The sequence below is a fragment of the Ambystoma mexicanum genome, chromosome 5p, assembly GCF_040938575.1.
Source record: "Ambystoma mexicanum isolate Mex_15411 chromosome 5p, UKY_AmexF1_1, whole genome shotgun sequence".
Taxonomy (NCBI): domain Eukaryota; kingdom Metazoa; phylum Chordata; class Amphibia; order Caudata; family Ambystomatidae; genus Ambystoma; species Ambystoma mexicanum.
The window spans coordinates 783889682-783907599 of record NC_090930.1 but is presented as its reverse complement, the minus strand read 5'-3'; the positions used below and the strand labels follow the sequence as shown (position 1 = coordinate 783907599).

The 17918-nt window shown below is 45.7% G+C and overlaps 1 protein-coding gene across 4 annotated transcripts in view; it reads left to right on the top strand.

Annotated features, from left to right (window-relative positions):
- Positions 1–17918, top strand: part of TRANK1 (tetratricopeptide repeat and ankyrin repeat containing 1) — a 2632183-nt gene that overhangs the window by 1478349 nt on the left and 1135916 nt on the right. The window lies entirely within an intron of this gene.

Genomic DNA, 17918 nt, shown 5'->3' with positions numbered 1-17918 from the left:
TGCACCTCCTCAGAGGTATTCTTCCTTTCCTCTCCTTCCCCCAGAAGCTCACTGTCTCCAGAGCACTGGTTCTCTCTAGGCTGGACTACTGCAATAGCCTCTTTCTAAATCTGCCTGCCTCTACTCTCCGCAACTCATCCAAAACAGGACTGCGAGACCTGTCCTTGACCTCAAGCCCAGGGATCATATCTCTCCAGGACTGAAATCTCTGCACTGGCTCCTAGTGGCGGCAGGGATTAAGTTCAAAACCCCCTCTGCATTGTCCAGAAGGCCTTCTGTGGCCTAGGACCTCAATACCTTCAACTCTCTCTACCTAAATATCTTCCTTCTCGAGGTCTTTGCTCATCCGTCTCCAACTCCCTCAGGGTCAGTAGCTTCACCAAGCAGCGAGTTGGTGGTAGATCTCTTTCTTCTGCTGGGGCCTCCCTCTGGAACAGCCTTCCTGCCTCTCTGAAACTTGGGGAGAACCATCTCCGGTTCCAGAAGCACCTCAAGACCTTCCTCTTTGCTTCTGCTTTCTCTCTCTCCACCTCTCTCCTGCTGATCTCCTTGCTTATTCTGAAACTGCACTGCCCCCCTGGCTACCCTTGCACTCAGGGACTGTTCTGCATCGTTACAGCCCCTACTTGCACTTAACACCTGATGTATGCACTTACCCTTGCACTTGCCACCAGCTGGCCGCACTTTTATTTATTGTCTTTATTTATTTTACTGTTAACCTATGTACTGCACCCCCCCTTTCCCCTGGCACTCACCCTCCCACCCCCCTGCTCATGCGCAATCTCAATGTCTCCTGGCCTAGTACGATCGTTGTCTTCCCTCTGTTTCCCCTCCCTTGCCTCATCACGCCTTGAAACACTTGTGTATAGGCGCGTTATAAATGCCATATCGTATCATATCACACTGCTCTGTACTTGTGTAAGGTAGATGATCCAACCTCCTTAAAAAGTACTGAGACGAGGAAGAGTAGGGACTAACTATGTGAGTCATGTTGGAAGACTGGGACGAAGAAGTACCCAAGTAACTCAGTTGAGAATCATAACATCATTACCAAGATGAAGAAGAGGCGCAGAGTAATGAAGAAAGCTCTGCAGGACCAAAAACTGCTTTCTAATCAATATGGACAATATGTGAGTGATTGGAACATGAAAAGGGATGAAGGACTGAAAATTGTGTTCAGCCCTCCCTCGAGAAACCACAAGCAAGTCAGCGGTGCAGTATAGGGAAACCCGGGGAACCGAGATGTAAGGCGAGAAGGTGAAGCCTCCAAAAAGGATCAGAAGAGAAAGGACCCTTTTCCCGACCGGAAGCAGGCTGCCAATCCCAAAGGAAGGGACCAGGCAGTCCACGTCAGAATAGCAGGCCAGAGGGGAGCAACAGCTACAAATAGCCTCTAGCTGTAGCAGACCATGCCAAGAGTGTGAGATGGGAGAGGTAAGAGTCCTGGGACTGGCTGGAGTCTGAACAGAGGCTCCCTGGAGGTAGGGTCTTGCTGGGACTAACTCGTGGGGGACAGAAAAAGCACTGAGGGCCCTGTAAATAAGGGTGGATTTATCCTAGAGAACAGGGCTGAGAAGAGAGCCTGGAAAAGAGACTTTGAACGAGTAATTGTACCTGAAGTAAGGGTCTAGGACCCCCAAATACAGAAAAGAAGGTATAACGGTTATATGGACAATAGCAGTACTTGGCAGGATAGTGAACCAGGTCTGCTATACAATAAGTAGAGAAGCCTGAGAAAGACCAGGGGAAGGGAGTAATTCCCTGTGGTGTTGCAAGAAGCTGGAGAAAAACAAGGGGAAAGGGAGTAATTTCCTCTGACATTGTGAGAAGCCTGAGAAAGGTCAGGCAAAGGGAGTCATTCCCCCTGGTGTTGCAAGAAGCTGGAGAAAGCCCAGGGGAAAGGGAGTCATTTCGCCTGGCATTGTGGGAAGCCTGAGAAAGACCAGGGAAAGGGAGTCATTCCCTGGTGTTGCGAGAAGCTGGAGAAGAACCAGGGGGAATTGAGTAATATCCTCTGGAATTGTGAGAAGCCTGAAAAGAACCAAGGAAAGGAGGTCATACCCCCTGGTGCTGAAAATACATCACATCTGGTGTTGTGCAATAGACACCATAAAGAAGAATGTCTGAATAAAATCCAGGGGAAGAGAGTCATAACCCTGGGAAACAAGCAGAACACTTGGAGAGGGGAGTTACTTTCCAGTGATCCAACAGTAAAATCAGTAATCCTGTTTTGGGACTTTGAACTTTGAGTTGCACCAAGAACTTGTATTCCTCTTTAAGACTTTTTACTTGGAACTTTTTCTCCTTGGAAAAGGATTGTGACCTGGGGAAGGGAGCCGTTCCCTCAGGCAACATTCCCTTGTTTCACTGGAACCAGAGTCTGCTCTCCAGAAGAAGGAAGTAAGACTCCCAACACCATCTATTGTGTAGAATGTCCATGCAGACTGAAATAGGTGGGACAGACGTCAAGACCAGTACACCCCACAATTGTGGAACACAGGTTCCGCATAAGATACAAGTACATAAATGCACCAATGGTATCACATTACATCAAATACGGACATTCCACGGACGATCTGTCTTGGTGGGTTCTTGAAGCACTCCCCAAAAACACATACAGTCCATCAAAAGTACAGTAGAGGCAAGATGGATACATCGATTGGATACAATAGAAAATGGCCTGAATGAGGCCCAACTACAGTATTGGTAGAGTACCATTGTTGGCACATATTGTAAGCTCTGGGGAGATACCAGCTTCCACTGAATATGGTGTATCACAAGTATCGTCTGCTATATCCTCTGTACTTAAACAGATGTGGGCATTGATACTAAGTAGTCCAAGTCCATTTTAGCCCCTGGAGCATCCACACTCTACCCCACTGTGGCATTCATTACTGTGTCCAGTTCCATTAGTCTAGATCGATGAAGGAATCGTTACAATGTAGTCCTGGGTTATTTTGGCTTACATTTGGACATTATTAATATATTACCCCAACTCACCTTGTCCGACTTTACCAGGATGTCTACTTATCACCCTGTCTCCACATGTACGGTGGAGCATTACGACAGGAGGACTCGGCCACCGTCAGGGTACTTACTTTGCCCTTGAACATCCTGGTTCACTAGATCCACATGGTGCTCCCCTGTGATGCCTATAATTGTGTTCAGTCTTTTTTCTGTTCGTTTTAATGTTCTGTGATTTCACAAGTCTATTTTCTGGCCCCTGGGGCACCTATATATCACCTTATTGTGGCATTTATCATTGTGTCCATCTCCATTAGGTTAGACCGTTGAAGGAATCGATATTACGCTGCTCTGGTTCATTACGGCTGCCTGTTGGGCATTATTAATATCTCACCTTAACACATTACGGCAGATTTCACCAGGCCGTTGATCTAGCATTTTTTATTTCACTCCGCCTCTATATGTTGGGCACGGCACTTTAAGAACTAAGTAGTGGTATGCACACCCAGTCTCTGGCGCCTCCATATTTTCATAATTTCCAATTTCATTACTTTGATGTCCCCCGAGCACGTATCGTGCGGTTGGCCGCATACCAGCCTTGGTACGGCGGTAACTAGAGAGATTTACTGTATCTTCACGTCTTGATTTAAACAAGACATTCTATAGAGTTAGTGTTTTGTTGTAATTGGACCCGGTTGTATTATTGCTTTAACATTACTTGCAGTACAGCAGTGTGACAGTGCTTCAGTGAGACTTCCCTCAGTATATGTATATGTAGTATATGTATATGTATGCCTTTCTTGTACATGTTAGATCTACAGGCCCAAATTTGACCTATCGACTGATGGACGGTACATTCACTGCCTCTGATTGCAAAGATACAGATAGACTTAACAACCTAGATCCTCTCCCCTACTCTGTTGGGGGTAAGTAGGAGCCGACTCTCTGTGTAGGTGTTTAACATGGGATCTGTTGTTCAGCCACCTCCTCCAAGTGGGATGTGACCTAGGTCTAGACCTGGGCTAGTAGTTATGTGCCCCTGCAAGTACATACAAGTGTTTACTTAACTATTAATTTCATTATAGTTTTTGTGGTGTGATGCCCTCTATTTTGTATTCCTCCTTCCTTTAGCTTTACTCCGATACCCATACTAGGATACCTGGTTTTGCCCGTGAAGCATCTCCTGGTCATCAATTGTCCGACCTCACTATAAATTTGCTTTCAAGTACCACATATACTGTAAGTTCATATTGTTTGGTTTCACTCGAGTATGGACTGGTGACTTGGGTGGTGGTTCTACAGGGTTGGACTGCATCTCACAATACACAAAGTGAATTTCTTTTACTTTTCTTCTTCGCTATTGCTGGTCCTTCAAGGTGGTTAAGTCCCTTTTCACCTGTGGTTATCAGGTTAAGTGGGAAGGCACTCATAGAGGGTGATGCATTTTGATAATGAAAGAACTTTCTTTCATTGCATTCTGCGTCTTCCTTCTTCCTTTCTTCTTAATCTTGGTTTTAGTCCTTCAATGTTAATGTTTTAGTAGCATTTGGTATATCACCTCGATGGAGCTCCAACTTCCCTTGGGGTCCTGAAGAAGGCAGTCAACTTCATCTCCTGCCAAAACATTCTGTCTTGACAACCCCGGAAATATATTTATCTCCGGGATCTGTTAATGTGTTTCGGACGTAGACCTGGGATGTGTATCTAGATCTAAATATTTTGTACCTACTATTCATGCAACATTTGCATTAATGTATTCTGTTAAATCTAGTTAGACGGGGTCAGCAGTATAGGATTTACAGCCATTTTTTTGTTGCAATATTGTTTCTCCGACCTGTGATTTTACAAAATGTGTTTTGGCTATAAAATCTTCTAATTGCATACAAGTGTCATAGCCTGTACAATAGGCCATCCAGCAGGCATTATGTGTTTTCATTCACTGGTCCGAGATGTGGTTTTATTACTTTGTAATTCATTTACTGCATCTGTGCAATTTGAAGCAGATTCTATTACATTTTCTATATGTATTGTTGTAGGACCCATGGGCCTACTGAATAAAAAATGTATTTGATATTCAATTGTGTGCCATACAGTAGATTTATTCAAATATAGTTTGATAGTCACGCGCCCTAGCAGGAGTGTGGCTCCACAGAATAACATTTTGAATTTGTTCATTGAGGGAACTCCCCTTTTGTGTGACACTTGATCTTCAGCATTCTGGACTCACTGGCCAATGCTCAGTTGTCAGACCACGTGATCCACCCATCCATCACAGGTTGCGCAACCAGGTTCTTTGGTACCTGCTTGTGTGTACCAAGTCACCTTCACTTAGTTCCTCTTTATTGGCCTCTTGGCTTTATGTGCTGATTCATAGTTCTCTGGCTTCTTTTTGTCAGCTTTGTGGCTCTGCCATCCCGTGTCACACACCCCTTATGAGTCTTTGGCCTTGCCACACTGCTTTCACTCATTATAGTTCACTTTGGCGGGAGGAGGTTTACTCATTCCTTACCTTTTTATGGCGCTCTGTCACACTTGCACCCTTTTCTGTAATTCATTTTCATATGGGCACTTGGACGATTTTTTTGTTACTTGCTTTGCCCCTTAAGTTTCACTTCATCCAGTATTTAATATGCTTGACTTTAAGGTTTCAGTCAATTCGTGTTTCGATATGCATTCATGTTGCTTAATTCTAAGTTTCCATTCAGTTAGGAACTCAATATGCCTTTGTTTTGCTTAATTTTAAGATTCTATTCAGTTCGGTATTCAATATGCATTTATTTTACTTAATTTTGAGGACTACTACTTATTGGTGGTCCCCTCAGAGGGCCCTGGTGTTCGAGCATCCTCTGTGACACACACTGCCTCTCTGCGTCTCCTTGCGGTGGTTCCCGCTGCTTCTCCTCTTCTTCTGAAGCCAGGAAATCCACCTTTCTGAGCCTTACTTGCTTGCTGTGTGTTTCCCTCTGCACACCAGCAATGGAAATGCTTCTTGATGGACGTGACCGCTGTTTTCTCTTCGTTTGGGCTACTGCTGCTAGCCCTCTGTCACAGAGGCTCCCCGACCTGCAACAAGCACACAGCCTGGCTTTGGGCTCTGCAACTGCTCTGGGGTATTTGCTGCCTTCCTGGCTCCTTCTCCGGTCCCACCACGGCTGCCTCCTCCCTGCTGGTCTCCCCCACAAAGGCCTCACTGTTGCTCTACTCTCTGCTCCACTGATCTCCTTTTATACACCTGCAGCCCCTTTATGTGCTGCTTGTGTGGATGTCTGCGACACTTGCCTGACTGTAATTAAAGGAACATGCCTGACCCTCAAAGCTCTTGTAGGCATCTTGCTCGTCCCCGAACTAAAGTGGTGAATTGGTATAGTGTTCATTACTCTTAGTCTCCTCTCCCTCGTCCTAGTACTGTCAAGTGTCATATATGGGGAAAGGAGGGGAACAACTTTATAGTAACCCATAAAGGTTGGGAGAGGGTTAGGTTGGTACTCAACAGGAAAAAGGGATATCATGTTTCTCCTGTGGGCACGCCACTCGCAAGGACGCTCCACCCTGGAGATCCTCCCTCGCTTCTCCACCCCCAGGCGATGACCTTTCCCTGGCCACCTGAGCAGTGTATCCAAGGTGAGTAGGAGTGAGAATACCCTCCGGTTTCTCACAGAAGGAAATAGGTTTCTAGGTGGACTATTAATTTTTCCTAGACATCCTGACTGTCTCCTTAGTGTTTTTGGTTGAGGCTGGGAAACCCCTCTTAGAAGACAGGGAAAGTTAGGGTTTTTCTTTATTTTTCAAAACGGGTAAAAGCTTACAGCCCGAAGAATGCTACCTGGGTGTCAGTCTCCTCCTTCCACACCCTTGCGCATATCATTAATATCACAAGGACTATTGCTCTAGAACAAAAGCCCCTTGACCTACGAAAATAACAAAACCCCAAGCATTTCAAAAGAGCCCTTAAAGAGGAAATGCTCAATTAGTAACTGGCAGGGGCGTGGTTTTGGCCTCCCAGACAATGAGGCGCATCAGAACAGGCTTTATCAGATGGCCCATGCTCCTAGCCTCTTCAGAGCTAGAGACTGCCATCTTCCCCCGCCGGATAATCGGGTAAGTGTTCCCCAGTCTATTATTTCGATTAAAAAATGTGTTGATTCTGTCGCATTTTTCCTGAGTTGCTGGTACCTCGGTGTTGGTGAGGGTTTGGTACAATGCTTTACTACTTCAAAGAGAGCTTTGACCCTGTTAGAGGCTGCTGCAATTGTGAAAGAGTAGTAAGCAGCATTGGCCTCCATATTAAGAATCATACGGTTTGTGTGCAGAGATTTGAGGTTGGTGAGGTTTCCTGAGTTATGGTTTTTGCTCCACCACTTATCTAGGGCTCTGATTGAGCATTTGTTGGAAGCTAGCTCGTGGGTGTTCCATGGGGTGGATGGTGTGGTCTTAGCCCAACTGATTTTTAGGGGGGCATGAGTGTCCATCAGTTTCATAGCTGAGTTGATGAATAATTCCAGGAGGCCCATGGCATTCTCTGTGGTTCGGAAGTCTGCAAAATTTGCTTCTAGCTCATTGACCGCAAAGGTTTGCAATGAGCGACATTGAATGATGGGGCATTTAGCCTGACCTTTGTGAGCCATGGTCGAGTGGGTGACTGATAATGGGATGGTGGCGTGGTCAAACCAGTCTAGTGGGACATGATCTGCACAGGTAATGGCGGGGGATGATGTGAAGACTAAGTCTAGGATGTTACTTTGTTATGCGTGGGGGAGAGCACAATTTGCCTAAGGTCCATGGAAGGGGTCAGTGCGAAGAGCGTGCATAGAGTGTGGTTGTCAGCCTGTGACTCAAGGACCTTAAAATCACAGAGAAAGACATTATTTGAATGTGCTAATTTGGCAGAGCACAAAAAGTTAGAGATGGCTGCATTGAAAAAGTCACTCCTATGAGGTGGTCTTTAGATGAGGTGGAAGGTGATGGATTCCTTGTGCGATAGAGGGAACCGGCAGGCGAGTGATTCAATTAAGCTTGTTTTTGGAGAGGGGATGATGGAGCATGGCCTATCGTTCCGGTTGATGATTACTACGCTTCCTCCTGCCCTTCCTAGCCGGTCAGCATGTTCAATGCAGTAGCCTTGGGGTAGGAGGACGTCGAAAAACATGTGAGGAGAATGGGTAAACCATGTTTCAGTGATGAACAGAAGCTGTGTTTCTTTCGTTCAGAAAAGATTTAATCGGAACTTCAGGAAAGTTGCTCTAAAATACCTGTTGGGGAACTTTTCGAGGTATTTTAGCAGTGATAGAGACTTGATTTTTTTCTAATGTGTAAAGGACATACACAATGTATCATCATTGTATTGATTGGATTATTTATGTTTTGTATCATCAGATGTTAAATACTGGTGTAAATGTTTTTTAAGAATTGTGTTTATTAAATTGAAAATTGATTGTATTGCAATATTGCAGAATAAAATTATTTGTGTTTTAAACAATACTAGTTGGGACGTGTAGGAGACCTAGATAAGACTTTCCTTTTAGTGTCATGAAGATTATATTTGGTACACTGTTTTATTATTGTTTGAGGCCTTCCTTTTGTTGATAGAATAGTTGTCTTCCCACTGAATAGGAAGGTTTAATTCCCCATAGTGGCCTGTGCCCACATGAGAATTGAGATTAATGATGAACAGGGCATCAAGGTTGTTGAACGAGATGAGGTTAGTGATCTCTGCAGCGTGAGCGACTTCTGAGCGAGCATTGATCAACATGAGAGGGCATGTGCATGTGGTCCATGGGTGTTGGATGGGGGCAAGGGCAATATTTATGACACTTGCTAGGGTAGCTTCCCGGGGCTGCCATGGGCTCTTGGTCATTCAAACCCTAGTGAGAGTGGGGATGGGCTGTGGAGGGAGGAGATGCATGGTGATGTCTTTTGGTGAGTAGCAGAAGTAGCAATTAGTTTGTGGGTGAAATGCAGGATAGCGGGTCAGGCTCTTGGTACAAACAGGTATGGACCTTGTGTCTTCGCACGTCCTTTGCTTAGGAACCGGCGATGAGGACGTCTATGGTGGACTGATTAAATAGGTGCTGGGCGGAGCAACTGAGTGGCAGGACCTGGTCATGTGACCAGCAGCCTACTCGATGCGGTCACCCTTCCACTAGGTTTATTTATGCAGTCTTGCTCGAGCAGAGAGTGGGGAGGTGATAAATGCCTCTCTAGCTGTAAAGTTAATAGGGGTTTCCCTATCTCAACAAGAACTAGTGAAATTGTCAGCTAGTCCAAAACTAAAAAGTCCATCACTGTCCTGTCTCGTCCCTAACACTAAGAATCTAAAGTAACTGTCCAAGGATGATCTTATCTCAAAGGAAAAAGAGGTCTTTGTGGTTCCAATCAACTGAAAAGTTCCCAGTGTCTCTAGTTATAAAAAGTGATGCAAAATAATGTTCCAAAAATACACAATTCCACTGCTAGCGTTGTGCTCCTTTCCCCTAGACTTGTTCTGATCTTATGCTCATTCCTTAGGGCTCCTGTGTCCCCTTTTCTCTTACATAAAATGTCACTGGGCAGTTCACAAGGTACTACGTATTGTTTGTGTTTTTTTATCCTAGCATTTTGGCACAGTTCGCTATCAGGAATAGTATTCCTTTTTGTCAGTTGCAGGGTTCTTTTACCCTCTTGTTCTCAACTTCTCATGTGTGCACGGGTCCCAAACTCACAATACTTTACACAGCTTGGTTCACTCTCCTGCCAAGCCAGTGTTAATTTGTTGAATGTCTTTCTCTCACAGGGTCCCAGACCCTTCTTTCCTCGTGTGGGTTCCAGACTTGTACTGGTATGTTGTATTAGCTTGGTTCACTCTCCTGCCAACTATATAACTCGTTTGGAACCCAGACCCTCTACTTCTCAGTCTCTTGTTTGGGCGTAGGTCCCAGACTCGCATGGCTTCATTGTTACCCCTTAGTTCACTCTCTTGCCAAATATACAACTTGTTTGGGGTCCTAGGCCCTCAACCTCTTGTACTCTTGTTTTTCTCACTTTGCTTCTCCCGACCTCTTGCCCTGCCGGACACTCCGCATACCGGTTTCCTTACTTCTTACAGCTTCCAGCAGTTCCCGGGCAGTTGCGTCCCTCTCGGAGGCTCCGGTAGCATTTGGGCTTTCAGCGAGGTCTGCAGCGGCTCGGTAGTGCTCGCTGCGCGTCCCCTCTTTTGCCCACTTCGCTGTGGCATGGAATGCCTGGAGGACTTGCTCGGCAGCAACCTGAGAAGTCCCCTGCTGATGGTCCGCGTTCTGGTTCTCCCCTTCCTCCCAGTGCCTCTTTCCTGGCGGCTTGTGTCTGCTGCTTTCCTGCACAGCTCCCATTCTCCCTCGGAGGAGGAACTCTCTCTCGCCTCACAGTCCCAGCTGAGCTGCTTTGAAAGTCTTGCTTTGGATTGTTGAATTTATTTGGACTAATCAGTTGTGGGGAGAAACTTGACCACTCACGCTGCTTCTCCAGAGTGATCCTCTGACTCCCGGCCATATTCTTCACAGTACTAGTTCCCAAACTACATGTATAACACTTTGTACTTTCTGGTCCCTCAGTCTTGTCATGTATAATGTTCTGAATAAAATACATTCTCTCTCTAGAGAGGGGGAAGGAGGGTTTAGAGTTAGAGAAGGGGTTGAGTGTATTGAAGCAGGGTCATACCGTGTTCTCTGATGATGGTCGTCCGCAATCCCATAGAGGGATTCTTCCCCCTTGTGATCCTACATCGGTACACCACCTCAAGAGGGACTATTGTACTATGGACATATCACCCTGGCCCCATGAGGAAGGTCTCCCCCCTAGGGGAGAAGGGACGACATCCTCAGATTTGTCACACTATTTAGAGGATTAGTACTTTTTCCACCCAAAGATCCTTCCACTAATAGCATGCGTGGCACTTTAACTGCCGAGGCATGTGCCTCTGATAACTAACGAATTGCTTTTACCATGTCATGTTAACCCTTAAGTCTGTGTCTTTGTATGCTCTAAAGTGAATTACCTTTGTCAGTGGTCCATGTACAAATCACAATATATAATTAAATGCTGTTCCTTACATTTTATATTGGTGAAGCAATTTCTTACACAGAGAATTCTATCCTCTTGCTGAGATTTTCATAAGAACAATGAAGATTGCCCAAGCACATAGCGCACGAAGTCTTGATTCCATTAAAGACACGGAGGCAAGCATCATGCTTATTCTTCTTTAATCTGCTTAACAACAGCTTTTTAAATCTTCATCTTTTAATATAATGTTTTTTAATTTATTTTTTAAAGTGCTCAACTAGCATAATAACAAAGAAACAACAAATAAACATGTGTAGAAAAGGAAAGGTGAATCAACTACTTTTCTCATGATCCCCTGGCAGACCAGTAGTCCAAGCCTCAATCCTATCCACCAATGAGTGCACCTCCTCAAGTATAAGTCTCTATCTGTCTCGGTGCCTTCCTCTTCTTTTGCCTGTCTTCGAACTGCTTAATCTTAATAACAGTCTACAATTAGTCTCATAACTTGGAATCGCTGTCTTCTCTATCCTGTGCGACTCTGACTCTCCCTGCTGATCTGCTTGATGTTCATTCTCGAGTATTCTTCTGGCCCTCTCCTATATGGAAAGAGATCAATAGCGTAAGGGAGGGGAATTCACTGGAATCCGTATAATAGTTACAAGTTTGCACAGATGATTTCTGATATGACACTTAAAATTAAGTAAAATCTTAGCCCAGATACTTTCTGTTATGACAACATATATTGTTACGTACATCGGAATTCCCATAGGGAGGGATAATGCTCGCCTCCGTGTCTTTAATAGAATCAAGACTTCCTGCGCTATGCGCTTGGGCATTCTTCATTCTATGACAAGACCGGAGGCGAGCATTATGCTTGTTCAAAGCTTTGTAATACTGCTGCTGCAATATTCGGGACTGGTTGAAAATAGAAGGTTCTGAAAAACGAATCACTGGACCTGTCTGCCGCTTTCATGATCTCTTGCAGCGGTACTCTGGCTGCAAATGCTCTGGAAGCCATCGCTCCTCTGTGCGAGTGAGCTGCGAATACAGAAATATCTATCCCTGCCATGTCCATCACTTCTTTCACCCATCTTGCGATAGTAGCTGGCGCCACTGCTTTATATGGTTTTCTGCGCGCTATTAGGAGCTGAGTTACATTTCTAGGTCTTATGTCCGCTGTCTCTGCTTCATATGCCTTTATGCACTGTGCTACGCAGAGCTTGCTATTGTCGGGGAAGTAAGGATAAGTAATAATTCTGGAATTGGTCTTAGTACGCTGCACTAAATTAAATGCTACTCCCTCCGGATGAAAGATCTTTTTGTCGATCTCCAGTACTTTGACATCCGACACCCTTCTACAAGAAACTAGGCAAAGCAATGTAGCCAGTTTTCCCGACAGCTGTCTTTTTGATAAGAGGTCGTTTCTTGGCCATTGTTCAAATAGACGAAGTATCTTATTAACGTCCCAGAGGGACGAGTATTTCGGCATTGGGGGCTTGCTCATTTTACTCCTTTAAGAAGTCTCGTGACTGCTGGGTGCTCTCCTACTGGGACACCGTCTACTAGCTAGCGTCCGGCCGAGATGGCCGATCTGTACACCCCTACTGTCCTAAAAGCTTTTTCTCCAGAGGTCAGGGATGCTAGAAAATTTATGACCTGAACTATAGGGGCTGAAATGGGAGAAACACTCATCCCCCTGCACCATGATTCCCAGGCCTGCCAAGCGGAATTATAGCTCCGGATTGTGGACGGCGGAGCCCATGATACTTTGATAAGTTCCGTAGCCTCCTCTGAAAACCCCGGCAAGCACCATCTGCGCCTGAAACTCTTCAGTCTAAGAGGGTCAGCGTCTGATCCTGAATCAGAGGATGAGGAGTCCCTGCTGGATCTAATAGGAGATCCGGCCTGTGAGAAATCCTCTGGGAGAAATCTGTAGAAAGTTCCATCAGAACTGGAAACCAGGCTTGCGATCTCCATTCCGGTGTCACTATGACGAGCTCTGCTTTGTCTCTGCGAACTTACGCTAGTGCCCTCGCCAGCATCGCGAAGGGGGGAAAGGTGTAATGTGTGTGGTCCCCCCAGTTGTGCAGGAAAGCATCCGTGCCTATTGCTCCTGGGTCCAGCTTCCAGCTGAGGTATCTCGGCAGCTGTGTATTCAGCCTCGAGGTGAAGAGATCTGTATGTAGTGGTCCCCATCTCTGTTGTAACTTGTCGAAGGCTGACCTGTGCAGACTCCAATCGCTGTAGTCTACTAAGTACTGGGAGTTCCAGTCTGCTACTGTATTCTTCACTCGCGGAAGATATTCTGCCTTGACTGCTATCTCTCTCTCTAGACAGAAGTGCCAGAAATCCTTGGCTAGCTCCGCCAGCATCTTGGATCTCGTGCGTCCCAGTTTGTTGATATACCTGACCGCTGATAGGTTGTCCATCCGCAAGAGGATGCAACATTTCGCTCTGTCTCTGGTGAAGACTCTGACTGCAAAAGAGCCCGCTAGGAGCTCTAAGCAGTTGATGAGTAGCGCTAGTTCTTCCTGAGATCATTTTCCCCCTGTCTCTGTGTGTCCGCACCTGGCTTCCCATCCTGACCTGCTGGCGTCTGACTCTATGGTGAGCTCTGAAAGGTCTCCGAATATAGCGCGGCCGTTCCAGGCTTCCATATTGTGGAGGCATCCATGGGGCTCTGTTCTGCTGTCCTCGTCCAGCGGTACTAACCAATGTTATCTCCAACCCCTATGTAAGTATCTGATCTTGAGCCTCTGAAGGGCTCGATAACGTAAAGGACCGGGAAAGATCACCTGGATAGAGGTTGCAAGGAGTGGATAGATTCCGAAGCGATATAACCGGCTTCTTCAGAGCAGTTCTCAGGTCCTTCTTTATCGCTCTTATCTTGGTCATCAGGAGCTCTAATGTGGCTTTCTTGGTGTCTATTGTGAAGCCCAGGAATTCTGTCTTTCTGGATGGGGTCAATACTGACTTCTCGGTGCTGATGAGAAATCCTTGCCCCGATATCAGTGAGGTTGGCCATTATATTTGGCTCTGCAATCTCTCCTTGTCCTCTGCCATAATAGGATGTCGTCTAGGTAGATGATCATCCAAATCCCTTGGTTCCTCAGAGCGGTCGCTAGAGGCCTCAAGAGCTTGGTAAAGGCCCAGGGTGCTGAAGCGAGGCCGAAGGGGAGAGTTTTGAATTGCCTGATCTCCTTCTTCCACTCGAATCGCAAGTAGTCCCGGAACTGGGGTGCTATGGGTATTGTGAGGTAAGCGTCTTTCAAATCTAGACGCGCTAACCAATCGTTCTTCTGCAGAAGATCTGCAAGTAGATGGATTCCTTCCATCTTGAAATATCTGTATATCAACCAGCTGTTTAGCTCTTTCAGGTTGATAACTCCTCGTACCTTGCCCTTTCGATGAACGAGAAACATGTTGCTGATGAAACCCGTAGAGTGTGTCTGAGCTCTCTCTATTGCTTGTTTGCACGCTAGCTCCTGCCTTTCTGTATCTAGTAGGTCCTTTTCTACTAAAGAGATATGCATGCTGCGGTGCTGTTAGTTGTTGTGGAACTGCTACCAACTCTAGGTGGAAGCCCTGCGCTGTCTGTAACACCCATGCGTCTGATGAAAGCTTGCGCTAATTGTGCGTGAAAAGCAGAGTTCTCCCGCCTACTGGGGCGTATACTATTGGGCTTTCTCTCACCTGTGGCATTGTTGTGCCTGTAGTATCCTCTGCCTCGGTGGCCCCTGAATCCTCTGCTTCTATTGGGAAAGAAGGCGTCCTGTTGACGAGATTCCAAGTACTGGGCTCTCATGCCCTGAGGTCTCCTGTTCGTGTTGTATCGGCCGGTCGATCGACCTCTGTAATGGCCGGCCACTGCAAAAACCCGACTGAGAAATACCTTCTTTATGGAAGCCTTAGCTTTTTCGAGCACTGTGTAAGTTCCTACAAACGTATTCATCTCTTTGATGAACGTGTTACCAAATAGTAGGCCTTGCGCTCCCTCACCTGCTTCATAAGATGCTAGGTCTCCCAGTTTACTATTTTTAATAACATTGATCTTCTTTCTTCTCTCTGCAGAGATTGCACTATTTACATTCCCGAGTAAGAAAACGCCATGCTGGGCCCATCCTACTAGAATGAAGGGGTCCACCGGCTCTCCTGTGCCTTTGGACCTCTCAGTCAGGTCCATGATCTTAGCAATGGGTCCTGTAAGATCAAGGATCTAATCTTGGCAAGACCTCCATGATCTATCCATGCCCCTGCAAGTATCCTTATTAGCTTTTGTACCAAAAGTTAGCATCTTTGGGTCCAGTTCTGGGGTATCGGCCACCTTGCCTGATAGTTCTGGCCTGGGGCGTTCCGCTCTAAGGTGAAATCTGGTCTCCTTCTCTAGTGGCTTTCGAATTTTCTGGGACATGTAAACTGCCACTCTGCGGATGGAGTCCACTCTGTGGATCTGGGATGCCTGATGGCTTCGGGCTCAAACATGTCTGATGTGTCCTCATCTGGGGTACTCTCCACTAAGCTGGCTTTGCTCACTTGCTCTCTGTTCTCCTCTTTATGGAGGCTGTTCGCCTCCTCCTGACCTTCCTCTTGGTCAAATTCCTCTGAGGAAGAGAGAGCGTCCCCTATTTTATCTGCCTGTGGGGGGGGGGGGGGGGAGAGGCTGGGCACAGCTGATGTTTTTGATAAGAAGGCGCTCTTAAGTCTATTGAACGCATCAGCCGCCTCCTGGGGCCTTTCATCCTTCCCCGTATCTGAGCCCGGGGGGGGGAGGGGGGAAGTAGAAGAGTGCTTCCTCTTCCGGGCGACTTTACTCCCCCTTGAGGTATTGTCTAGAGGCTGCGTAGTGGAGGTCCCCTCACCTGGGTCATCTTGCAAGCCAGCTCTGGTGTCCAGTAGCTCCTCCAGGACCTGTAACCTGTCCTGTATAGGCTGCACTCCCTGTGCCACTGCTCTCACCAGAGAATCCCCCAGGACTCTCTTAAAGATTTGAGAGAGGTCGATCTCCTCCTCCAAAAAGTCCTGCTCCTGGTCACAATAATCATACCAATACTCCACCGGTCAGAGGCCATAGCTACGGAAGTATAAGAGGGAGGCCTTGTAGCTCTGCTGATCCGACCTGGTTGCACAGCAGCTTGAGGTTGCGCGTTTCCCAGTGATACAAATTCTTTTTTTTTTAAATTAGAATCTCAATCGTCCTCAGTCTGTCTGTGGAAACGCTTAGAAAATATGAGAGGAAATCTTTAGAACGCCGTGTAATACTGTGAAGTGCTCTCCGGAGCGGCGAGATATGCTGATTCGTTCACGAGTGGAACGTTAGGCAATCAGAGCCTCGTGCGCATGCGCAGGCTTCCGAAACGCACCTAACGTTCCTGTCAGGCCAAACAAGCGCTCTCAGGCCGCAGGAACGTTTGCGCCACTACGATTAGTTATGGGGCCCTACAGCAAGCGAGATGGCTTGCGGGCCCCGTGTATAAATGCTAAAACGAATCCGAAACTCTGACCGCGATCGAACGACTTTCGCCGGAATCGTTATTTAAATATAATTTAAATATAACATATACTTTGAATATGATTTAAATATATTTTATTTACAATATTTTCGCCTTTGCGCGCTGCGACAAGTACGCTGTGCGTTATGAAAGCTTATCATGCTCCAATTCAAAATTACAATAATGTAAGACAAATGGGTACTTAGTTGTCGAAAGCAGCAAAAAAGAAGAGGAAGGCACCTAGACAGACAGAGACTTGCACTAGAGGAGGTGCACTCATTGGTGGACAGGATTGAGGCTTGGACTACTGGCCTGCCAGGGGATCATGGGAAAAGTAGTTGATTCATCTTCTTTTGCTACACGTTTATTTGTTGTTTTTTTGTTTTTATGCCAGTTGGGCACTTTAAAAAAAAAAAACATTATATTAAAAGATGAAGATGCAAAAAGCTGTTGTTAAGCAGATTAAAGAAGAATAAGCATAATGCTTGCCTCCGGTCTTGTCATAGAATCCTTCAAGTCTGTTGCAGTAGATCCAAGTTAAACACCATTGCCTGGATTTTGTAATATGCTTCCAAAAAGATTTGCATTTCTCCTTTTGCAAGCTCTTTCAGAATGTATTGGTCAATGAAACCGGCCTCTAAACTCCTTGTATTAAACATTTCATTAAAGCGTGGGATAAATTAGATAATCTTAACAGAAAACGTTAATCCAAGAATATACATACATTTTTGGGTGGGCCATTTCTAGAGGCATTCCAAGCATAATGGAAAATATATGAAAATCTGTGGGTGTATTTTTCAAATGTATGAAGGAATAAAAGGTCAGACCTGTATGGGGAAACCTGAAAATCTTCAGAAATTACTGGGAATATTCTTGTTACTATTTCTCAATTTAATTCTAAAAAGTACAGCACAAGCTACATCAAACTGCAGTTATATTTGTTTTTGTCCAGCTTGCCTTAATGTCAGGAAAACATGCCTGATAGTTTCTGCTCCTGCACTGCCTTATACGATTCATTCATCCTTCCATTATTTATTATAATGCAGGCTTTCTATCTCCCTGAAAGTACAGGATGAGTCAGAAATGTGATGGGTACAGAGAAAATGTGTAGGGAATTTACAAAATGTACATATTCTCCAGCATGGGGTCTGGCATGAATTCACATGCTTATGAATATTCCCTGTCGTCAGGCCGGGAATCCACAGTTTCACTTTCAATTACAAACTGTATTTCTCTTCTAAACCAATCACAATGACTGCCCTCTCCCTAAGCCCCTTCTCTGGCAGCCATCTTCAGATTTTTACCGCCCGTTCAAGTGTTTGGAGTCCTCGGGTTTTGCTCCGTGAGCTATTTTACATTTTTCGTGCTGTTTTGAGAAAAAAGTCCTATTTTTGTCAAACAGAGCCTGTGTGCTCGTTCCTCTCCATCGGCTTACAAGCAAATTTGTAGGGA